The 26,538-nt window shown below is 48.5% G+C and overlaps 1 protein-coding gene across 10 annotated transcripts in view; it reads right to left on the bottom strand.

Annotated features, from left to right (window-relative positions):
• LOC141047087 (uncharacterized) overlaps positions 1–26,538 on the bottom strand; it is a 503,667-nt gene that overhangs the window by 325,163 nt on the left and 151,966 nt on the right. Inside the window, exon 1 of one of the 10 annotated variants that reach the window (XM_073542041.1) lies at positions 5,475–6,273. The exons of 8 other annotated variants lie outside the window; for them this stretch is intronic. The gene's annotated coding sequence lies outside the window, so the exon portion shown is untranslated. Of the gene's footprint in view, positions 1–3,629; positions 4,190–5,474; positions 6,274–26,538 lie in introns of those variants that run through there. One more of the 10 variants, XM_073542042.1, reaches the window with a different exon arrangement.

Raw genomic sequence — 26,538 nt, 5'->3', positions numbered from 1 at the left:
GACCAGATCTAGGACGACCTGGCCAGCCGCTGCAATGGTGGTGCAACCCCAGGTCTGCTCAGGTGAAGGGGCACCGGACATACCTGAGGTCTCCTGGCGGTGCGACCTCGATGCAGATGATGGAGCAGTTGCGGGTTCTGGTCTCTATGGGGACCGGCACAGCCGCGCCTGGTCCAGGCGGGAGCTCTGCTTCCACTCCCGGGTCCTCCGGTAACTTCTCTGGGCCGGTGGTGCTCAACCGCTCGGTCAAAGTAGATGTGTAGGTCAGCGCCACCCGGGGACAGTCCAGTGCGGTAGCAGCGGGTACCGATGGAGAGGGTGGTACCGCTGGTGTAGGCCCCGCCGGGGCGTGCTGCCCTCTCAGCTTCTCCAGCGCTTCTCTTCGTAGCTGCAGACGGATAGTCAGTTCAGCGATTTCATCTTCTAATTGCTAGCGGTTCATTCTGGAGTTCGGGTTGGAGCAGTCAGCCATGGCGCCGGGGGTTTGCACTTCCCCGCACTCCGCAGGCCTCCTTCCCTCACTCTCCAAAATGGTGTTCTGGCGTTCTTCTTCTTGCTCCGCCCTTCTGCTCGCCACTGGCTTCCTCTGCCCCTCCTTCCGGGGGTGGCGTCTTCTTCCAGCGCCTCCATACCAAACCAGTATACGAACTCCTCGGGGGGTGGGCCATGCATCTGTCACATAGTAATTCAGGCAGGGAAGGCCCAAGACTCTTTGTGGTCTTTTCTAGGACCTCCCATCTCTTCACGCCCTTCTTCTCCGCGCCAGTGACCATTTCTAATGTCCATTTTACAGTCTATTAAATTTGGTCTTCTGCACATTTTCAAAAGTTGTAAATCCAAGGCACACAGAACCCGATGGCATCGGGTCTCGTCATCCTGTTCGTGACGCCAAAATTGGGTCACCCTCGCACACCCAGGGCAGCGGGGTACTCGGTACCGGGCTGGTGTCAGGCGGGAATGTGTCACAGCAGCGGTGACCCGGTCCGTGGCCCTGGGCGCCCAATATCAATGGTGGTGATGTAGTTAATGGTAGAATAGTTCGTGACGCCACCCGTGGTGTTTGGCAAGTAAGGTGTTGAGCCAACGCTGCATGCAGATCCGCTGGGACTGATGGTGTGGTGCAGCAGAGATGGTAGAGCTCCCCACAGGTGGAGCTGTAGTCCCAGGGCAGTGTAGGTGCAATGGATGAGGAGAGGCGCAGAATGGTATAGATGTTGTTACTCAGGTGTAGCGGTGCTGGAATAACTGGAGGACACCAGAGTATGCGGTTCCAAAGCTTTACTCACTGTTTGCAGTTCACACAACTGTCTGCCTCCATACTGTGTTCTCCAGGTCAGGGCTCCAGCCAACCTCCAGGCAGGATAGGATTCTCCCTTCCACACTCCGCCAATATGTACCTTCACTGAACGACTCCTCCAATGCGCCTTTAGGTGCGAAGCACTCCAGTACTTAGTTACCCTGGAATGCCTCTCTCTAGGTGTTCCTAGTCTTTACATGTATGACAGACAGCTGTAGCCTGCTTCGGGGACTCCACTCTGCGTCCCGGCTCTCTATTCAGTTGCTGTTGTGTCCCAAGTCTATGATGGGAGCAAGGCGTTAGCGGCTCAGTACTCCTCCAGTGTCTGTTGCCGGACATAAAGATCCAATCAACCTCAGGGACTGGGCCCCGGCCTTTGCGCTCTCTGGACTGGAAGGGTTCTCTATCTTTCTTCAACCAGCTTCCCACTGTCCTTCTATTTTCATTCATTCCGATCTGTTCTCTCTCTCTTATGGAAGGTTAGGTTATCAATCTTATCAATCTCTTTCTCTGGTCTTTCTCGTGCCAGCATCCCAGATCACTGGGACCTGCTGCAGCATGTCCCTCAGACACCCATCTTCTCTCTTCTCTCTCCTCTAACCAACTGCCCACTAACTTTCACTCTTCCCACTCTTTTGTATCATCTCACTCCACCCGCCTCCCAGCACATCTCGTGTTACGAAGCAGGGTTCCACGAGGGGTGCTCTGTTAACCTCCAGCCTGAAGCTGTTAGGTGGCCCCACTGAACTATCCTGTGTGTGGAATGCAGGTGTGGAGTGTGGTCAGGAGTTCCCACCTTACCTGGATGGTGGGGCACTACACCTTAGGAGAAGGTGCAGTACCCCTGTGGCGACTGAAGCCTCAGGGGTGCCACACATATATATATATATATATATACATACATACACACACACTAGTTATGAGCCCATTCTCTGCCCGGGTGGCAGGCATTTTTATTGGTATATGGTCTCCCATCCTGGTATGTGCTGCACCCCTCATCCCTATCCTGGTATGTATGGTACCCTCACCCCCCAATCCTGGTATGCATGGTACCCCCTTATCCATATGCTGGTATTCAAAGTTCCCTCACCCCCCAATCCTGGTATGCATGGCACCCCCTCATCCCTATCATGGTATGCATGGTACCCCCTCATCCCTATCATGATATGCATGGTACCCTCACCCCCCAATCCTGGTATGCATGTTCCTCTCACCCCCAATCCTGGTATGCATGGTCCCCTTGTGGGGAAGGTGACTTGACGGACAGACGTGACTGGTAGCAGGAGGGGACGGTTTGTGCACTAGAGACGGAGATTGACAGGATAGAAGGGTGACAGCTGGGAAAGGTGGATAGGAGAGTGCAGTACCTAGAAATGACCACAAGATGGCAGGGGGAGTAGCTTAGGACTCAACATCAGGTTATGGCTTGGGAAATGCTTAGTCATGGGGGGGCAGGGAGATAGGAATCCAGGAGGGGAATTCCCGGTGAGAGAGGGGATAAATAGAACAGGATAGGGTTCCAGGCAGGCTAGTCCCAGGAGAAGATCGGTAGAAGATGGTGAAGAGAGAAGAGCTCGACCAGGGGACGGACAGCAAAGAGACAGTCAGGGGGTTGGCCCTGAGCCGATGGACCGCAGGACAGACGAGACCCCGGGGGAACAGATTTTACGACGACCTCGCGCAGGTGAAGAGCTGGCGGTAGATTGGTCTAGGACAGCCCCAGTGCAAGATCCGCGAGGGACGTTACTTCGACTGGAGCAAAGGTGCAGGTACCCAGGCCTGGAGACAGAGAACTGTAAAGAGGCTGCGGTGCGTGGTTGTGCTCGTCAGGAGGACGACGAATAAATCCGGAACTGTTACTATTGAAATCTGTCTCCGCCTCGTCCTTGCATCGCCTGGTGTCTGTGTCATACGGACAGGGTGAGCAGTGGACCACCCCCCAAGCCCGGCCCCTACCACACCCTCACCCCCTATCCTGGTATGCATGGTTCCCTCACCCCACAATCCTGGTATGCATGGTCCCCTCACCCCCCTATCCTGGTATGCATGGTCCTCTCACCCCCCCAATCCTGGTATGCATGGTGCCCTCACCCCCCAATCCTGGTATGCATGGTCCCCTCACCCCCCTATCCTGGCATGCATGGTCCCCTCACCCCCCTATCCTGGCATGCATGGTCCTCTCACCCCCCTATCCTGGTATGCATTGCACTCTCACTCCCCTATCCTGGTATGCATGGTCCCCTCACCCCCAATCCTGATATGAATGGTCCCCCTCACCCCTATTAAACTGCACACATAAAAAAAACCAAAAAAAACAAACATTTATACTCACCTTGAGGTGCCGGACTCGGTGCCTGCGCAGTCCTTGCTTTCCGCTGCCATGAAGACACACTGCAGTGTGATTGCCGCCACAGATCGCACACAGTATGACGGCCCCCACAGACCACACACAGTATGACAGCCCCTACTGCACCTCACACAGTATTATGGCCACCACAACTTTCCACAGAAAATAAGGATCCAAAGTCATTATGGAGGCATTCACAGTCCACCACAACCCCTTACTCAGTATAATGACCCTACCAGCCACACATTCACTATGAGAGTCCCAACAACTCTTCTCTTAATATTAAGCCCCCACAATTCCTGACATTTAAAAAAAAAAAAAACACACACACTTCTCACCCAACCCTGTTCCCAAGGTGCAATGCTCCAGTCTGTGCAGTGTGAGTACTGAGGCTCCATACTACAGATGTGATGTAGTGACGTCATTGTGCTAGTAGTGCACAGAGTCTGAGACTAAGGCTAGTTGCACACTAAAGTATCTTCCACGCAGCGCTCGGAGCCACTAAGCCCCACCCCCTGCTCGCCCCATCCGGTCATCTCCTCCTACTATCGCACACGACTGCATGCGATCTGCACACTCTATCTTTAAGGCCCCGTCACACTAAGCGACTTACCAGCGATCCCGACACCGATATCAAGGTGTCAGGATCGCTAGTAAGTCGCTATGTGATCGCTGGTGAGCTGTCACACAGACAGCTTCACAGCGATCAGCACAGCGATGCCGAGCGCCCGGCATCGCTGGCCATCCCTGTAAAAAATAGAATCAAAATAAAAAATATAGTTATTCTCACCTTCCGACGTCCCGTTCAGCCATCCTGCCTCTCTCCACGCTCCGGTCCCAGTAATCCTTTGCGAGAATGACCGCAAGATGTCACAGTCTCAAGGGATAACAAAGTCTCGCGGTCATTCGTGCAAAGGATCACTGGGACCGGAGCGTGGAGAGAGGCAGGATGGCTGCGCGGGACGTCGGAAGGTGAGAATAACTATATTTTTTATTTTTTTTAATTATTTTTTACACCTGATCGCTGGTCTCCCGCCTGTCACACGCAGCGATGCGTGCTGGCCAGCAGGAGACCAAAGAAATGTCCAGAGGTTTCTTCCAGCGATCAGCGATACCGGCAGGGGGGCCGCTCGCTGATCGCTGTCACACACAGCGATCTCGCTGGTGAGATCGCTATTACGTCACAAAAGTTGTGACTCAGCAGCGATCATGCTACCGAGATCGCTTAGTGTGACGGGGCCTTTAGCATAGGGTGCGCAGACCGTACGCTAGCAGGATTTTTGCGTGCGCTGCGCACTTTTGAAGGTGCGCCGGTGTGCGCCGAACGCACCATGTTGCATTTTGGTGTGCTCGGCGCACCTTCAAAAGTGCGCAGCCCACCAAAAATCCTACTAGCGCATGGCCAGTGCACGGTCTGTGCACCCTATGCTAAAGATAGGGTGCGCAGATCTCATGCAGCCGTGTGCGAATGTAGGAGGAGATGACCGGATGGGGGCGGGGCTTAGCGGCGCCGAGCGCTGCATGGAAGATACGCTAGTGTGAAACTAGCCTTACACTGGTGGATCAGGAGTTTTCGACTCCCTGATTCACTATTCTATTCATAGTCATGGAAGTGTGGGTATAGCTGAAATTTTTATGATGGAAAGGAGAGGGTGACCAATACCAAGCCCCACTAGTCCTCTCAATTCATGGGCATCATAGCAACTCAGTGTGCTATCTTTATGGATGATACACTCTGTCTATTCAACTATTGTATGGTAAATATCTCATAGATCCTGGGTTCATTAGTATCTGCACAAAGAATGAGACTGAGTATTTGTTATTAATCACCTGTGAGGTTTTTGGTGGGGTAGTTGGGTACCATATTGTGCACGTAGGTGGCTGTACTGTGGGAACATTATACTGTGTGTATGGCAAGCTGCTATTGTGGGAACATTATACTATGTAGGGGGATGGCGGTACTGTGAGAACATTATACTGTGTGTGGTGGGATGGTGGTACTATGGAGACATACTGTGTGGAGAGAATGGAGGTATTGTGAAAAGATTATACTGTGTGTGGTGGGATGGTGGTACTGTGAGATTATACTGTGTGGTGGTATGGCGATACTCTGGAAATATCTTTTTTCTTTTATGGGGGCATTATACTGTGTGGGGGCATCATATATAATGAATAATGGACATAATGGGGGCATTACACTGTGTGGGGAGCATCATATATACTGCATAAGGGGCATTACACTGTGTGGGGGCATCATATATACTGCATAAGGGACATAATGGGGGCATTACACTGTGTGGGGGCATCATATATACTGCATAAGGGACATAATGGGGGCATCATATATACTGCATAAGGGGCATAATGGGGGCATTATACTGTGTGGGGGCATCATATATACTGCATAAGGGGCATAATGGGGGCTTTACACTGTGTGGGGGGAATCCTATATACTGCATAAGGAACATAATGGGGGCATTACACTGTGTGGGGGCATCATGTATACTGCATAAGGGGCATAATGGGGGCATTTTACTATGTGGGGGGCATCATATATACTGCATAAGGGGCATAATGGGGGCATTACACTGTGTAGGGGCATCATATATACTGCATAAGGGGAATAATGGGGGCATTACACTGTGTGGGGGCATCATATATAATGAATAATGGACATAATGGGGGCATTACACTGTGTGGGGGGCATCATATATACTACATAAGGGGCATTACACTGTGTGGGGGCATCATATATACTGCATAAGGGACATAATGGGGGCATTACACTGTGTGGGGGCATCATATATACTGCATAAGGGACATAATGGGGGCATCATATATACTGCATAAGGGGCATAATGGGGGCATTATACTGTGTGGGGGCATCATATATACTGCATAAGGGGCATAATGGGGGCATTACACTGTGTGGGGGCATCATAAAAACTGCATAAGGGGCATAATGGGGGCATTACACTGTGGGGGGATCATATATACTGCATAAGGGGCATAATGGGGGCATTACACTGTGTAGGGGCATCATATATACTGCATAAGGGGCATAATGGGGGCATTACACTGTGTGGGGGCATCATATAAACTGCATAAGGGGCATAATGGGTGCATTACACTGTGGGGGGATCTTATATACTGCATAAGGGGCATAATGGGGGCATTATACTGTGTGGGGGGGATCATATATACTGCATAAGGGGCATAATGGGGGCATTACACTGTGGGGGGGATCATATATACTGCATAAGGGGCATAATGGGGGCATTACACTGTGTGGGGGCATCATATATACTACATAAGGGGCATAATGGGGGCATTACACTGTGTGGGGAGTATCATATATACTGCATAAGGGACATAATGGGGGCATTACAATGTGTGGGGGCATCATATATACTGCATAAGGGGCATGATGGGGGCATTACACTGTGTGGGGAGTATCATATATACTGCATAAGGGGCATAATGGGGGCATTACACTGTGTGGGGGGCATCATTTATACTGCAAAAGGGGCATAATGGGGGCATTACACTGTGTGGGGGCATCATATATACTACATAAGGGGCATAATGGGGGCATTACACTGTGTGGGGAGTATCATATATACTGCATAAGGGACATAATGGGGGCATTACACTGTGTGGGGGCATCATATATACTGCATAAGGGGCATAATGGGGGCATTACACTGTGTGGGGAGTATCATATATACTGCATAAGGGGCATAATGGGGGCATTACACTGTGTGGGGGGCATCATATATACTGAATAAGGGGCATAATGGGGGCATTACACTGTGTGGGGACATCATATATACTGCATAAGGGGCATTACACTGTGTGGGGGGCATCATATATACTGCATAAGGGGCATAATGGGGGCATTACACTGTGTGGGGGCATCATATATACTGCATAAGGGGCATAATGGAGGCATTACACTGTGCGGGGGCATCGTATATACTGCATAAGGGGCATAATGGGGGCATTACACTGTGTGGGGGGCATCATATATACTGCATAAGGGGCATAATGGGGGCATTACACTGTGTGGGGACATCATATATACTGCATAAGGGGCATAATGGGGGCATTACACTGTGTGGGGGCATCATATATACTGCATAAGGGGCATAATGGGGGCATTACACTGTGTGGGGGGCATCATATATATTGCATAAGGGGCATAATGGGGGCATTACACTGTGTGGGGAGTATCATATATACTGCATAAGGGGCATAATGTGGGCATTACACTGTGTGGGGACATCATATATACTGCATAAGGGGCATAATGGGGGCATTAAACTGTGTGGGGACATCATATATACTGCATAAGGGGCATAATGGGGGCATTACACTGTGTGGGGGCATCATATATACTGCATAAGGGGCATAATGGGGGCATTACACTGTGTGGGGGCATCATATATACTGCATAAGGGGCATAATGGGGGCATTACACTGTGTGGGGAGTATCATATATACTGCATAAGGGGCATAATGGGGGCATTACACTGTGTGGGGACATCATATATACTGTATAAGGGGCATAATGGGGGCATTACACTGTGTGGGGACATCATATATACTGCATAAGGGGCATAATGGGGGCATTACACTGTGTGGGGAGTATCATATATACTGCATAAGGGGCATAATGGGGGCATTACACTGTGTGGGGGGCATCATATATACTGCATAAGGGGCATAATGGAGGCTTAACACTGTGTGGGGGCATCATATATACTGCATAAGGGGCATAATGGGGGCATTACACTGTGTGGGGACATCATATATACTGCATAAGGGGCATAATGGGGGCATTACACTGTGTGGGGGCATCATATATACTGCATAAGGGGCATAATGGGGGCATTACACTGTGTGGGGGTCATCATATATACTGCATAAGGGGCATAATGGGGGCATTACACTGTGTGGGGAGTATCATATATACTGCATAAGGGGCATAATGGGGGCATTACACTGTGTGGGGACATCATACAGTGGGGCAAAAAAGTATTTAGTCAGTCAGCAATAGTGCAAGTTCCACCACTTAAAAAGATGAGAGGCGTCTGTAATTTACATCATAGGTAGACCTCAACTATGGGAGACAAACTGAGAAAAAAAAATCCAGAAAATCACATTGTCTGTTTTTTTTTCATTTTATTTGCATATTATGGTGGAAAATAAGTATTTGGTCAGAAACAAGCAATCAAGATTTCTGGCTCTCACAGACCTGTAACTTCTTCTTTAAGAGTCTCCTCTTTCCTCCACTCATTACCTGTAGTAATGGCACCTGTTTAAACTTGTTATCAGTATAAAAAGACACCTGTGCACACCCTCAAACAGTCTGACTCCAAACTCCACTATGGTGAAGACCAAAGAGCTGTCAAAGGACACCAGAAACAAAACTGTAGCCCTGCACCAGGCTGGGAAGACTGAATCTGCAATAGCCAACCAGCTTGGAGTGAAGAAATCAACTGTGGGAGCAATAATTAGAAAATGGAAGACATACAAGACCACTGATAATCTCCCTTGATCTGGTGCTCCACGCAAAATCCCACCCCGTGGGGTCAGAATGATCACAAGAACGGTGAGCAAAAATCCCAGAACCACGCGGGGGGACCTAGTGAATGAACTGCAGAGAGCTGGGACCAATGTAACAAGGCCTACCATAAGTAACACACTACGCCACCATGGACTCAGATCCTGCAGTGCCAGACGTGTATCACTGCTTAAGCCTGTACATGTCCGGGCCCGTCTGAAGTTTGCTAGAGAGCATTTGGATGATCCAGAGGAGTTTTGGGAGAATGTCCTATGGTCTGATGAAACCAAACTGGAACTGTTTGGTAGAAACACAACTTGTCGTGTTTGGAGGAAAAAGAATACTGAGTTGCATCCATCAAACACCATACCTACTGTAAAGCATGGTGGTGGAAACATCATGCTTTGGGGCTGTTTCTCTGCAAAGGGGCCAGGACGACTGATCCGGGTACATGAAAGAATGAATGGGGCCCTGTATCGTGAGATTTTGAGTGCAAACCTCCTTCCATCAGCAAGGGCATTGAAGATGAAACGTGGCTGGGTCTTTCAACATGACAATGATCCAAAGCACACCGCCAGGGAAACGAAGGAGTGGCTTCGTAAGAAGCATTTCAAGGTCCTGGAGTGGCCTAGCCAGTCTCCAGATTTCAACCCTATAGAAAACCTTTGGAGGGAGTTGAAAGTCCGTGTTGCCAAGCGAAAAGCCAAAAACATCACTGCTCTAGAGGAGATCTGCATGGAGGAATGGGCCAACATACCAACAACAGTGTGTGGCAACCTTGTGAAGACTTACAGAAAACGTTTGACCTCTGTCATTGCCAACAAAGGATATATCACAAAGTATTGAGATGAAATTTTGTTTCTGACCAAATACTTATTTTCCACCATAATATGCAAATAAAATGAAAAAAAACAGACAATGTGATTTTCTGGATTTTTTTTTCTCAGTTTGTCTCCCATAGTTGAGGTCTACCTATGATGTAAATTACAGACGCCTCTCATCTTTTTAAGTGGTGGAACTTGCACTATTGCTGACTGACTAAATACTTTTTTGCCCCACTGTATATACTGCATAAGGGGCATAATGGGGGCATTACACTGTGTGGGGGCATCATATATACTGCATAAGGGGCATAATGGGGGCATTACACTGTGGGGGATCATATATACTGCATAAGGGGCATAATGGGGGCATTACACTGTGTGGGGGCATCATATATACTGCATAAGGGGCATAATGGGGGCATTACACTGTGTGGGGACATCATACATACTGCATAAGGGGCATAATGGGGGCATTACACTGTGTGGGGGGCATCATATATACTGCATAAGGGGCATAATGGAGGCATTACACTGTGTGGGGGCATCATATATACTGCATAAGGGGCATAATGGGGGCATTACACTGTGTGGTGGGCATCATATATACTGCATAAGGGGCATAATGGAGGCATTACACTGTGTGGGGGCATCATATATACTGCATAAGGGGCATAATGGGGGCATTACACTGTGGGGGGATCGTATATACTGTATAAGGGGCATAATGGGGTCATTACACTGTGAGGGGGGCATCATATATACTGCATAAGGGGCATAATGGGGGCATTACACTGTGGGGGGATCATATATACTGCATAAGGGGCATAATGGAGGCATTACACTGTGGGGGGATCATATATACGGTATAAGGGGCATAATGGAGGCATTACACTGTGTGGGGGCATTACACTGTGTGGGGGCATCATATATACTGCATAAGGGGCATAATGGGGGCATTACACTGTGGGGGGATCATATATACTGTATAAGGGGCATAATGGGGGCATTACACTGTGTGGGGGCATCATATATACTGCATAAGGGACATAATGTGGGCATTACACTGTGTGGGGACATCATATATACTGCATAAGGGGCATAATGGGGGCATTAAACTGTGTGGGGACATCATATATACTGCATAAGGGGCATAATGGGGGCATTACACTGTGTGGGGGCATCATATATACTGCATAAGGGGCATAATGGGGGCATTACACTGTGTGGGGGCATCATATATACTGCATAAGGGGCATAATGGGGGCATTACACTGTGTGGGGAGTATCATATATACTGCATAAGGGGCATAATGGGGGCATTACACTGTGTGGGGACATCATATATACTGTATAAGGGGCATAATGGGGGCATTACACTGTGTGGGGACATCATATATACTGCATAAGGGGCATAATGGGGGCATTACACTGTGTGGGGAGTATCATATATACTGCATAAGGGGCATAATGGGGGCATTACACTGTGGGGGGATCATATATACTGCATAAGGGGCATAATGGAGGCATTACACTGTGTGGGGGCATTATACTGTGTGGGGGCATCATATATACTGCATAAGGGGAATAATGGGGGCATTACACTGTGTGGGGAGTATCATATATACTGCATAAGGGGCATAATGGGAGCATTATACTGTGTGGAGGCATCATATATACTGCATAAGGGGCATAATAGGGGCATTACACTGTGTGGGGGCATCATATATACTGCATAAGGGGCATAATGGAGGCATTACACTGTGTGGGGGCATCATATATACTGCATAAGGGGCATAATGGGGGCATTACACTGTGTGGGGGGCATCATATATACTGCATAAGGGGCATAATGGAGGCTTAACACTGTGTGGGGGCATCATATATACTGCATAAGGGGCATAATGGGGGCATTACACTGTGTGGGGACATCATATATACTGCATAAGGGGCATAATGGGGGCATTACACTGTGTGGGGGTCATCATATATACTGCATAAGGGGCATAATGGGGGCATTACACTGTGTGGGGAGTATCATATATACTGCATAAGGGGCATAATGGGGGCATTACACTGTGTGGGGACATCATATATACTGCATAAGGGGCATAATGGGGGCATTACACTGTGGGGGATCATATATACTGCATAAGGGGCATAATGGGGGCATTACACTGTGTGGGGGCATCATATATACTGCATAAGGGGCATAATGGGGGCATTACACTGTGTGGGGACATCATACATACTGCATAAGGGGCATAATGGGGGCATTACACTGTGTGGGGGGCATCATATATACTGCATAAGGGGCATAATGGAGGCATTACACTGTGTGGGGGCATCATATATACTGCATAAGGGGCATAATGGGGGCATTACACTGTGTGGTGGGCATCATATATACTGCATAAGGGGCATAATGGAGGCATTACACTGTGTGGGGGCATCATATATACTGCATAAGGGGCATAATGGGGGCATTACACTGTGGGGGGATCGTATATACTGTATAAGGGGCATAATGGGGTCATTACACTGTGAGGGGGGCATCATATATACTGCATAAGGGGCATAATGGGGGCATTACACTGTGGGGGGATCATATATACTGCATAAGGGGCATAATGGAGGCATTACACTGTGTGGGGGCATTACACTGTGTGGGGGCATCATATATACTGCATAAGGGGCATAATGGGGGCATTACACTGTGGGGGGATCATATATACTGTATAAGGGGCATAATGGGGGCATTACACTGTGTGGGGGCATCATATATACTGCATAAGGGACATAATGGGGGCATTACACTGTGTGAGGCCAAGAAAGGGGCCCTGTACTATGAGAACAATCCGTTTCCTCACTTCCTGTCTTCCATGTATGTATCTATTACAGGAAACAGAACAAAAATGCAATGATTCTTATAAAGTGGCAACAAAGACCCCAAAAGCGTCTCATTACTGAAGGCGTTAATGTCCCCCGCGCTCAGTAATGGGGAATCTCCAGCACTTACCTCCACCCGCACTCCACATATATGGCTGCTTTGTGCGCACAGGACCTGTGATGAGGTCACAGGAGGGGAGGAGTCAGTGGTCACATGATCTCCGGAGTGCAGACATGGAGACTTCTCCTCAGTCAGTGACCTTCCCGCCATTATTCCCCCTCACTACTGGCACAATTACCCCGCGCCGCCTTTTCTACACAGTGTTGTGTGTGGAATGTAACGTGTGATTTCTCTGGAGACAAATAGACCCCACACATGAGGGAATTATCACCAGTTACCGGACGGCTACTATATGGCGGCATATGATTGTGCTATCGACTCCATACCAGGAGCTAAAGTGCCGAAATCTCCTTCATTTAACCCCTTCCAGAGTCCGGCTGAGCCTCATATTCGGCGTCCACCTCTCCAGTCACCGTGGGTTTTTTCTGTTAAAAGGAACCTGTCCCCTCGTTTTTTCTCAATAAGATGCGGCCACTGCCTTTCGGGGCTTCTCTGCAGTATCCTGTAATGCTGTAGATAAGCCCCCGATCTGACCTGAAGGTTGAGAAAAACAAGTTTTATTATACTCGCCCGGGGGCGGTCCGGTCCGATTGGTGTCGCAGGTCCGGCGCCTCCCATCTTCTTGCGATGTCGTCCTCCTGCTCGCTTCGTGTCGCGCTCCTGCTGTTGAGGGCAGAGCAGAGTACTGCAGTGCGCAGGCAGCGGGAAAGGTCAGAGAGGCCCAGCACCTCCACACTGCAGTACTCTGCCCTCACCAGATCAGTACGCCTGCGCAGGAGCACGATGCCTGGAACTTTTCAGCCTTTTCCCACATATCATGCTTTAAACATAAAGATACCAAATGTAAATTTTTGGTGAAGAATCAACAAGTGGGACACAATTGTGAAGTTGGACGAAATTTATTGGTTATTTAAAATTTTTGTGGAAATTCAAAAACTGAAAAGTGGGGCGTGCAATATTATTTGGCTCCTTTAACTTAATACTTTGTTGCGCCACCTTTTGCTGCGATTACAGCTGCAAGTCACTTGGGGTATGTCTCTATCAGTTTTGTACATCGAGAGACTGAAATTCTTGCCCATTCTTCCTTGGCAAACAGCTCGAGCTCAGTGAGGTTTGATGGAGATCGTTTGTGAACAGCAGTTTTCAGCTCTTTCCACAGGATTCAGGTCTGGACTTTGACTTGGCCATTCTAACACCTGGAAACGTTTATTTGTGAACCATTCCATTAGTAGATTTTGCTTTATGTTTGGGATCATTGTCTTGTTGGAAGACAAATCTCCGTCCCAGTCTCTGGTCTTTTGCAGACTCCAACAGGTTTTCTTCAAGAATGGTCCTGTATTATAAAGTTTTTCCTATTTTTATGCAGTGCAGAAGAGTCATCCGAGAAGTAGTAGACCTTGCTCAAACTAGGTAGGATGTCAGTTGTTATCAATGAAATCAATTTTTGGGGGAACTAATGAACAGCTATGATTCATGAAGTAAGCACTCAAATATCAGAAGTACACTGTTGTATTTTATTTCTGACTGCAAGCAGCGCCATCTTTTTACTATTCAGGTAAGCAGACAACAGACCGGACACTGCTCTCATCGCACAGGGTGCTGGTGGAGACATTGCACAAGGGAGACACTGCAGGGACCAGCCCCTGTAATGAGCATCACTGATGACTCTTCCTTTCAGGTCAGTAAACAAAATAAGAGGAGTGTCAGGATGTCCCAGCCCCTTCCCCCTTCAAGGATGCGATGTTTCAGGGTAGAAAGTGGAGAGACAGCAGTTTCAGTCTGCTATTGATGAATTGCTTGAGTGTCATCATAGACTGAGGATTCTCAAATGAATCATCATAGGAAGTGGGTAATATAAGCAGAACCCTAAGTTCAGTATGTTCTGTCCCCACATGAGGCGAATGGAGGTGTAGTTGATTGGGGCTGGGAAAGATTCCTACCTTCCGTTTCCACAATGCAGAGCAGACAGGACCATTGTTGCTGTTTTGCGTCCAGAGAGATGATACACACCAGATATTGTGAAGTCCAAACTTGTTTATTGGAAATCTGGACATACAGCGTATGATTGGTAATACAGTACTTCTCCAGAAATGCAGATGTAACAATCCAGGTGGTACAGCAAGATGATTCAGCAAGTTGTGTGAGCAACAAAGTGAGTGTGGTAAAAAAACTGATGCCTTCCACAGCCTGGTAAGCGTGTCTCTCCCGGGTGAAGATGAATCTAGTAATGGCCACCGGCAGGAAGAGAAGGAGTCACCTGACCAGGAAGTTGAAGGCATGTAAAAGAATTAATAAGCTGCAGTCTGATATACAGAAAAAGGACAGCAGGTGGCAGCAGACCAAATGCAAAATTGAACATAAAGAAAGGTAACATGACAACTATATAAGCATACAATCATAATCTTAGATGGGACAGCACACTCCCCGTCTGAAATTCCATAAGGGATTTCACTATATAGTTTTTTTTTCTTTAAAGTTCAATAACCTAGAAAAGAAACATGAATATGCATGCAATAATAACAACTTCAAAAACAAAGAAGATGACACTCAGTTCCTGAGACAATCCAATGGTACCCATCTTCGGATCGGAGAAGCCGCACTAGGCCAAACTGTCTCCGACCCAACTGTAATCCAATGGACAAAATAGTAGGGCAGTGTTCTGTTCGTGATTCATCATACTGGAATGTCCTCAATTGGCAGTATCAATACGAGCTTGTGGATTGGCCTCTGAAATGCCTTAGGCTCGCCTTTCCTAAGGACTAGTGTTGAGCGACTTTTGGTTTTTTAGGGTCGAGATTCGTTTCATGAAACCCGACTTTTCCAAAAGTCGGGTCGAGCAAAATCGGCCGACTATAGGGAAAAGTCGGGGTCGTCCCGAAACACGAAACCCAATGTAAGTCAATGGAGAATTAAAGTCGGCAGTGAGAGGAGGACAGGAAACACACCAATAGTGCCCATTTGAATGCCAAAAGCATAAATTCTTGTTACTGAAGCTTGTCAACCTTAATTAACTTCATAACACTAGTTACGCACTGAAAAATGGGGGTTATTTGGCTACAGTTGTGGGGGGGAGGGCTGGCTCCAGTTTTTTGTGGGCCCAGGGCCAAAGAGCGCCCCTTTAACACATACCACAACTCATGATGCTCCGATACGGCAGAGAAATAGCGGTATAGTACAATGAAAAATACTTCACTTCTTACATCTCATGACTGATATCCATTTTAAATTCTCCAATACCTCCAAAAACGGACAATATATAACTCCATACAGTATTATGGCCAGCGCTTAGTGCGCTACACAGAGTAATGAGGCCCATATATTTCTCCATACGGAATCATTATTCCCATATAATGTTTCAAACCGTATATGATGAGCTCCACATAATGCTACAGTATATGTTGGTTCCAATGGATGAAGCTCCACTGTCTTATGGGCCCAATTAATGCTCCATATATAATGGGCCCCATTTCTACTGCTCTAGTGTATAATGGGCCCTGTAAATGCTGCTCCAGTGTCTGATGTCCACCTTTGGAATGCTCCAGTGTATGGTGGGCCCCATATATCATTCACCAGAGTATAGTGCTCCCCAAAAATTGCTGTCCCAACATTGAAAACAATTACTTAAGTCTCCTTGCTAGGGAATCCTTGCACTACTCTGAACTCCTTGTCGTCCCCATCTTCCATCTCACTGCACTTGGCTGTTTAGGCCCTCCCACCGGCAGACACACTTTTGCGTACTATGCGGTGCCCTGTGCCAGTGCCATTGCCCATAAGTATGCCCCCTCACCTGCTCAAGGAACCTGCACTTTCATCTGCACCTTCCTCTTTGTCACCGTGTAAGGTGGTATAGTATGCGGGAAGGGGAACCGGAGTTTCCTCTTGGTCAGATTCTGGCTGTGTAGAGTGCGAGGGGAATGTAGTGGTCTGGGTCAATGTACCAGCAGCATCATCCAGCAGTGGCTGGGCCTCAGTGCACTTGTGGCGTCCCCAAGAGTACGGTCGCCACTGTGGCATTGCCTTCCTCCTAGGGAGTGTGTTGTCAAGCTTGGAGCAACGAAGGATCTCTCTAGCAGTGAAACCAACACACAACACATTTCCCACTCCAGGCCAGCAGGGAGACCTCTGAACCTGACTGCTGAGGAGCTGCTCTCTGTGGTCGGGAGGAGGTAAGTTAGGGCACTCTGTGCAGGGAAGGGGAAGTGTGTGGACGTGAGAAGGGGAGCTGGAGGATGAGCAGAGTTAAGGCTCACTCCTAGCTGGAGCGCATGGTCCGGATTCCGGTCTCTGAGTTTGTAGGGACACTGACGTTCCTGCAGCAGAAAGCGGGGGAAGTAGCAGCTATAAATGCTCTGTACCCAACTAAGGCTCGGAGGCCCCAGCATCGACGTGTGCGAGGCAGAAGGAAAAGGCTACAGCTGTCTGCCATACAAGTAAAGTCTGAGGAACATCTGTTAGACAGGAGGCGTTTCAGTGAACCACGGTCCTGTGAGTGCTTCCCCCACAAGCGCTAGAAAGGAGACGTTCAGGAAGGTACATGTTGGTGGAGTGTTGGAAGGGAGCTTTCCATTCTGGTCCCGGAGGTTGGCAGAGGTCCTGACCCGGAGGACACAGCACGGAGGCAGGCATCTGTGTAACCTGCAGACTGTGAGTAAAGCTTTGGAACTGCACGCTCTGGTGTCCTACAGTTATTCCAGCACCGCTACATCTGGGTACCAGCACCTACACCGCCTTTGCCTTTCCCCCATCACTACATCTACACTTCCCTGGGACTCCAGCTCCACCTGTGGGGAGCTTCACCCTCTTTGCTGCACAACACCATCAGTCCCAGAGGATCTGCATGCAGCGTCGGCCTAACATCTATGTTGCCGAACGCCACAGGTGGCGTCAAACTATCTATATAAACTCTTTACCATTATACCACGCCATTTACATGGGTGCCCAGGGCCACCGTCCGGGTCACCGCTGCTGTGACACATCCCACTGACACCGGCCCGGTACCGAGTACCCCACAGCCCTGGGAGGGCGACCCATATGCCGACTGCTGATCGGGTGGAGTTATTCCCACGAACCTCCAAACAGCGTCCCTGAAGGCAAAGTTTTTGGTTTCCGGGGGCAGTATGATTGCAAAGCTGAACCTTAAAGGAATGTCCAAAAGGGCACCACCAGGAGTGGAGCCTGTGGCTTAATTGGACTGCACCCGGGAAACCACTACCATACAAGCTACAGAAAAGATGAACAGATTGCAAGCTTTGTCGATTCTGTGTGTGGTGTGGTATGTCCGTTTGTAGTTGTGCTAGCGATTTCTCAGCTTTATTCCGTTAATGACCGAGACTCCGGCATGGCCCCGCGGTACGCGTCAAGCTTACTAGAGGGATACGCGAGGCTGTGGCACGTGAGATCGAGCAATAACAGGTCTAGCATTCCAGTACATGTACGGGGCTGCATGCACGCTACACTGAAAGGACCAGCTTTTGTCGCTTACAGGTGCAGATAACCTGCTGAACTCCGTTAGTGATGGGGATCTGGGATTCAGATTATTCCCCGCGAACGATGATTTCCCAGTAAGTTCAGGTCAACCGCAATTCCGGAGTTAGGCCTAACCGTCGTTCCTGAAAATATTACGTGTCCAAACCACAGGTGCTGTAGCTTGCTTAACAGCTCGGCAGCCGTTCTCAGGCCCAGTGTGGGTTTAACAACATTGTAGAAAGTTGATAAAGGGTACAGTTTCACCGGATAACACGTATATATGTAGCCTAGTTTACACATTAAAAATATATGTCTATAGATCAGGAGGCAGACTCAGATGTTCTCAGGCCCAGTATGGATTTGACCAGATTGTACAAAGTTGAGAAAGGGTACTTTATCACTGGATAGCAGGTATATATATAGCATAATTTAAACATGTAAAATCTCCGTGTTCTCAGTATGGATTACACAGCAATCTAAAAAGTGGAAAAAAGGAAATGCATTTGAGGCGTACACAACTATATACTTTTGGTGTTATTTTTAAATCTTCATATATATTTCTGTCTCAGTAATACAGTCCAGCCTCTCCGCAATAGGAAATGAGATGCATACAATTAGTGACAAAGGCTATTGATTGCAGAAATCTAGGAATTATTATTCACGGGAAAAACTTCAGTCACAATTCTCATAGGCGATGCTGACCCTCAATTAATTTGTGTGTTGAGACAGTGAAAACATTTTTTTGTGAATAGTCTTGCTGTATCGCACTTCCGTTGATTCCATCACTGTTACTCATCTCAATCCAATTTTTATCACAGGGAGCGATGTAAACATGGTGCTCACTGGCTATCATGATCTGTCACGTAACTTTGGAGTGCAAAAGACAGAAGCCACAGGCCGTAGGCAATTCTATTTGATTGGCATGAGAGGGCACATTTTGAAATGTGCGCCAGAATGTCACACGTTTGTGAGTAGGAAAACTGTGAAAACTGATGATAAACCACCACTGCATGTAATTGTGAGTCGACGTCCATAAGAAATGGAAGCCACTGATCATCTGGAGCTAGAGCCCGGCCAGCAGGACAGGGCATAGCTACATCTTAACCATCATCTTTCAGTTCAATCAATTTGTAGTGGCAGTCCCAGTGAAGGATTTGACAGCACAGACTACACAGCGGAGGAGCAGGGAGAGGTAAACATTGCAAATGCTGGGGCCCTGCCCAAGCAAGGGGGCACACTCGTGGGCGTCGGTACTGGCACTGGGCCCCTCATAGTACGACGGTGTGTCTGACGGCGGGTGTGCACCACCACTGTCAGAGACACTTGATTGCACTATGAGAGACCCTATGCCAGTGCCCGCGCCCAAGAGTCGGCCTACCCACCTGTCCAGGGCAACGGCACTCACACGGTTTTGTGCGCTAGGTGGTGACCCCGGCCATGGGGGGGGCCGCCCACTTAGGGAGGTTTACAAAGTGGCATATGTAGATGTGGGTCATTCAGCTGCTGCAAAAGGCGAAATAGGTCAAGTTCGCGGAATAGGAGGAGGACCAAAGCAAGCCATTTTACTGGCAACCTATGTGTCATCAAGGGAAGGTGGGACAAAATCCTTGGAAACCCATGCATGGTTCATTTTAATGAAGGTTAGATCATCCACATTTTGGGTTGACAGACGGGTCCTTTTTTCTGTCAGGATTGATCCAGCTGCACTGAAGACTCTTTCCGATAGCACACTTGCAGCTGGGCAAGCGAGCTCCTGTAAGGCATATTGTGCCAATTCAGGCCAGGTGTCCAGTTTAGCGGCCCAATAGTCAAAGGGGAATGACCTGTGCGGGAGAACATCGATATGGGAGGAAAAGTAGTTGTTAACCATAGTTGACAAACTGCTGTCTCCTGTCACTTTCCATCGATGCTGTATTAACAGTTGTGTGAGCGGTCCGTGAAAAATCAGTCCACAACATTGTCATGAAACCCCTGTCTCCAACGCCACTTCTGCTGTGTGCACGACGAACACCTCTGCCAAGCTGCCCCCGGCCCGTACGGCTCGTGTGAGAACCATCACCGCTGCTGTGTGCTGGGAATGCCTCAACCAACCGGTTAACCAGAGTTGCTTGTTTAGTAGCCAATATTAGGTCAAGGTTCTCCTGTGGCATGATGTTTTGTAATTTGCCTTTATAGCGTGGATCCAGGATGCTGGCCAACCAGTAGTCGTCATCGTTCATCATTTTGGCAATGCGTGGGTCCCTTTTTAGGATCTGCAAGGCATAATCTGACATGTGGGCCAATGTTCCCGGTGTCAATGATGCACTGCGAGTGCTGGGTGGAGGAGCACTTTCTGGCAAATCCACATCCCTCCAGTCACGCACAAACCCTGTACCAGACCTTGCCACACCAACATTTTCACTTGCCCCACGAGATGCATCCTCCTCCCCTAAGTAATCAACCCCATCATCATCCACCTCCTCCTCTTCTTCCTCCACCTGGTCCAGGAGAGGTCCCTGAGCAGACAATGGCTGAATGTCATCAAGGATTCCCTCCACCTCTTCCTCCTCGTCAACATTGGCTGCAGACGCCTGCTCCTTAAGGTGCATCAAAGTTTGCATGAGCAGATGCATAAGTGGGATGCTCATGCTTAGGATGGCGTCGTCTGCGCTTACCAGCCATGTGCATTCCTCAAAACACTGAAGGACTTTACAGAGGTCTTTCAGCTTCGACTACTGCACACCTGTCAACTCCATGTCTGCTCTCAAAGTGCCTGGCCGTGTATCCTCCCACAAATGCATTATGGCCTGCCTCTGCTCTCACAGCCGCTCAACCATGTGCAGGGTGGAGTTCCACCTTGTTGCAATGTCGATAATGAGGCGGTGGTCGGGAAGGTGGAGCAATCGCTGCAGCTTCTGCATACGAATGGAGTGTACAGGCGACCGGCGGATGTGCGCGCACAGTCTTCGCACCTTCTGGAGCAGGGCTGTTAACTACGGATAATTATTGAGGAAGCACTGCACCACCAGGTTCAAGGTGTGAGCCAAGCAAGGTATGTGGCTGAGTTTTGAAAGGGCTATGACTGCCACAAAATTATGGCCGTTATCACTAACTACCTTGCCTGCCTCAAGATGTACACTGCCCAGCCATGACTCAGTTTGTCGCTGAAAGTACTCGGCCAGCACCTCCGTGGTGTGTCTGTCGCCCAAACACATCATCTGCAACACAGCCTGCTGACGCTTTCCACTAGCTGCTCGATAGGGGGACACCTCGTGTGCAACAGTGGCAGCTGCAGATGGAGTGCTCGTACGACTGCGCTCTGTGGACGAGCTTTCGCTTCTGGAGGAGGAGGAGGGTCGAACGCCTACAGCCAACTGTTTCCTATACCATGGGCTAGGCAGCACTGTCCCACCACCGCTGTCCCCTGTGGACCCTGCATCCACCACATTAACCCAGTGCGCAGTGATGGACATGTAATGGCCCTGGCCATGCCGACTGGACCATGCATCAGTTGTGAGGTGCACCTTTCCACTCACTGACTGCTTGAGTGCATGGACAATGTGGTCTTTCACATGATGGTGGAGGGCTGGGATGGCTTTGTGAGAGAAGAAGTGGCGACTGGGTAGGACATAGCGTGGTACTGCATAGGCCATGAGTTCGCGGAAAGCTGCGCTTTCCACCAACCGATAGGGCATCATCTCAAACGAGATTAGTTTGGCAATGTGGGCGTTCAAACCCAGTGTACGCGGATGAGAGACTGAGTACTTTCTTGACCTACTCAGTGTCTGGGAGTGTGAGCTGGACTTGAGAGCTGCATATGGTGGAAGTAGCATTGGACAGGGCGGACTGAGAGAGGGTTGATGATGGTGATGGAGTTGGTGTTCTTTCTGATGGCCTAGTTTCAGTCTTTCGTTGATATAACAGTGGGATTCCCTGACTGCTGTGGCCTTGCAACGACACCTCAACATTTGCTGCTGTGCTAACCGGTGGTCTTACAGTGGGGGAAACAATGTAGCGTTGCTGACTACCTTCTTTGTGAGCAGTTGCACATGTGGTACTTGAGGTTTGGTGTTGTGTCCACGCTTGCAAGTGCATGCTGGTTAAATGTCTAAGCATGCAACTGGTATTCAAATTTTTCAGATTTTTCCCTCGGCTAAAGGTCTTTGTGCACTTCTTACAGATAACCTTGGCCTGATCATGAGGATTTTGTTCAAAAAAGTGCCACACTGCACTCTTCCTACTTTGGCAGACATTTTGCGGCCTAGCACGCTGTGATATTTTGACCTTCTGGACAAGCTGTCCAGCAACTCTTTTGATTTTTGGAACCTGTCTTTGGAGTGCTCCGGGCCTGCCAGATAACAGCTGTTGCGATGTTGATGTCTGCTGTGGATGCTCCTCCTCCTCATCTGAGCTATTGGAAGCAGCACCCTCTTCCCCCAATGGATGCCAATCTGGGTCAACAACTGGGTCATCCATCACCTCCTCTTCATTGTCATGTGCACCTTCCTCTGTGTCACCGTGTATGGTGGTATAGTGTGCGGGAAGGGGCACCTGAGTCTCATCAGGGTCAGAATCTGGCTCTGTACACTGCGAGGACAATGTAGTGCTCTGAGTGAATGTACCAGCAGAATCATCTATCAGTGGCTGTGCATCAGTGCACTCCATGTCAGATTCATCTTAGCCTGGGTAATTCACCATTTCACTTGATAATCCAGGCATGGTATGTGAAAACAGCTCCATGGAGTAATCAGTAGTATGGCCTGCGTCATCCTTCAATCTTGGTTGGGGTGAAGGACACAAGGAAAGGTGTGGTTCATGAACATGAGCCTCCAATGACGACTCAGTGCTTTTATTTTTTACAACTTCAGAAGAGGAGGCGATAGAGGTGGAGTCAGCAATGTAAGCCAAAACTTTTTCCTGAAGCTCTGGCTTTAAAAGCGGTTTGCCAACTCCTAGAAAGCTAAGCCTTCGAGGCCTTGTGGAGCCAGACGATGACGCAGGCTCAACACCTCCTGCATTCGGTCCTATTTTGCTTTTGCCACTACCATCAGATCCACCACCAACACCATCATTACCAGCTGCCAACCCCCGCCCAATTCCACAGCCTCTTCCTCCAGCCTTCCTCATTTTTGGTAGAAATGTAGACAAAATCCAACAAACTATATAGTAATGTAAAACAAGGTACAAGGTGTCTATAGGACAGGGGAGATTTTGAATTTCTGCACACACTTGTGGACACTTTTGGATTGTGTGAGGCCCACTGAATATCACAGCGCTATGTCACAGGCTCGATGTCGCAGGTGTGAAAAATGTCACTGGAGGATAACGGAGATTTTGAATTTCTGCACACACTTGTGGACACTGGACACTTTTGGATTGTGTGAGGCCCACTGAATATCACAGCGCAATGTCAGACTCGATATCGCAGGTGTGAAAAATGTCACTAGAGGATAACGGAGATTTTAAAATTCTGCACACATTTGTGGACACTGGACACTTTTGGATTGTGTGAGGCCCACTGAATATCACAGCGCTATGTCACAGGCAGAAATTGGCTAGTGTATGACAAACTACAAGGTGTATATAGAATTGGGCAGAATAGCAATCTCCCTAGAGTGTAGGTTTGTAAGAACGGAACAAGTCCTCGACTTATCCTTACAGAGCGACACACAGATAGCTTCACTGTGGCCGTGATAACAGCCCTTACACGGTACTGAGAGAGGAGCGTGCACGTACACGGCTGTCCGGTGTACGTAAAATTGTCAAGCTCTGTGTTTTTTAAGTATACGGACTGACACACGCTGTCTCTCTATAGTTTTGAATGTGATCAAACAGCAAATATATTTAACTGTTTGATAGCTAGACAAAACTAGAAGGTGCAGGTCTGTAAGAACGGAACATGTCCTCGACTTATTCTTACAGAGTGACACACAGATAGCTTCACTGTGGCTGTGATAACAGCCGTTACACGGTACTGTGTGAGGAGTGTGCACCGCTGTATGGTGTGAAAAAATGCACGCTCAGTACCTCACCAGGACAAAAAAAAAATTGGGATTGCTTTTAAAAAAGCAGTTTGCAGAGCAGTGGGTAAACAGCAATGCAGCCGTCAGGAAGCCTTAGAAGGCAGCCTAACAACCAACACCGCTGATCCAGCAAAATATAGCCTCCACTTGCACTGCACACACAGTGACTGGTGTGTTGTACAGGCAAAATCGCTAGCAGCTGAAGCATTTTTTGGTGTCTTCTTCCCTGCCTAACGCTCTCCCTACAAAATCATCAGCAGCAGCAGCTCTCCCTATTCTAAGATCAGCATGAGTAACATGGAGGTCGGCGTGCATGCCCTTTTATACCCCCTGTGACGCCCACCAAAGCAAGCCAATGACTTGCATGCCCTTCTGAAAGATGGTGGTGACCCCTGCCTATGTCATCATGTTGCCCACAGTGTCCGTGGATCCTGATTGGCTGAAAAAGAGCGCAAAACAAACTTTTGAAACTCGACTTTGGGGCTTAAGTCGCCAACCTCGTGGCCGACCTCATCCTAGGGTCGGGTTTCGTTTCATGAAACCCGACTTTGCCAAAAGTCGGTGACTTTTGAAATTTTTCGACCTGTTTCGCTCAACTCTACTAAGGACCTTCAGCTCCACCTTCCGGACCTTACTGTCTTGACTAGGAAAATTCTTTGTAACGATTCCTATAGGCCAGTAGATCCTTCGGGCTTGTTGTTCCTTCATTAGTACCACGTCTCCTTCTTTCAAGGTCGGTTTATTCTGTCGCCATTTTCTTCCTTGGAGAGTCACAAGATATTCCTTTCTCCACCGGTTCCAGAAATAATCAGCAAGGTACTGCACACGTTTCCACTGTTTCTGGTAGGTGTTTGCGTGAGTAAACTCTCCACTAACTGTTAGCGGGTTCCCGGTCTTTTGGGTGAGAAGATTAGCGGCGTAAGAATGGTCAGCAGTTCGGGATCCATTGACACTGGGACAAGTGGTCTTGAGTTGATTATGGCAGAAACTTCGGCTAGAAGAGTAACCAAGGTCTCATGCGTAAGCCTTGAATAGTTTACGTCCATAAACATAGAATTCAGGATGTTGCGTGAGATCCCGATCATCCTTTCCCAGGAACCTCCCATGTGAGAACTATGTGGAGGATTGAAGATCCAGGTGCAACCTCTTTCTGCCAGCTGATCCTGAATTGGCTTGATGTCAATTTCCAGCTCTCGACATGCACTGATTAAGTTGCTTCCGCGGTCAGACCTCAACTGTTTCACTGGTCCTCTGATCGCTAGAAACCGCCAGAGAGCGTTGATCAGGCTGGATGTGTCCATAGACTCTATTACCTCTATGTGGACGGCATGGACACTCATGCAAGTGAATAGTACAGCCCAACGTTTGCTGTTGGCGTGGTATACCTCAAGTGCAGATACTATCCATGGCCCAAAGACATCTAGGCCAACGTAGGTGAAAGGCGGTTCGGCACTCAGTTTGTCAGAGGGCAGGTCGGCCATTTGTTGATGTACCTGTTTTCCTCTGGTTTTCCGACATTGCACACAGCGATGTAGTGATCCTGCTACACGTCTTTTCATACCTATAATCCAAAGCCCTGCAGATCGTAACTTGCCTTCTGTGATCTGCCTGCCTTGGTGCTCATTTTTTTCATGAAAATGCCGGATCAGTAGATCAGAGATATGATGTTTACTGGGAATGATGCAAGGATGTTGCTCTGAAGCCGCAATCTTGGCTTGATTTAAACGACCACCGACTCTCAGCAAACCAAAGTTGTCCATTACTGGATTTAAATGGGCAATTGGGCTTTTCAGAGGGATCTGCTGTTTGTGGTGAAGGCATTCCCACTCAGTACTGAACACGCTCTGCTGGACATAACGTATTATAAGGGACTCACAGTGAGAAATGTCCTCGGCAGAGAGTGGTTTATGGCAGATGTGCCAGCCGTGACAGTCTTTGTCTCCAACTGAATTGTGATACGATCTCACAATGTGGACTGTTGTGAGTTCATTTTCCCCTTCACCATTGAGGTCTGATGAACTCCCTCTTC

This window comes from Dendrobates tinctorius, unplaced genomic scaffold (assembly GCF_039654945.1).
Source record: "Dendrobates tinctorius isolate UK_male_01 unplaced genomic scaffold, ASM3965494v1 ptg000126l, whole genome shotgun sequence".
NCBI classification, from domain to species: domain Eukaryota; kingdom Metazoa; phylum Chordata; class Amphibia; order Anura; family Dendrobatidae; genus Dendrobates; species Dendrobates tinctorius.
This window is presented reverse-complemented; position numbering and strand designations above follow the sequence as displayed.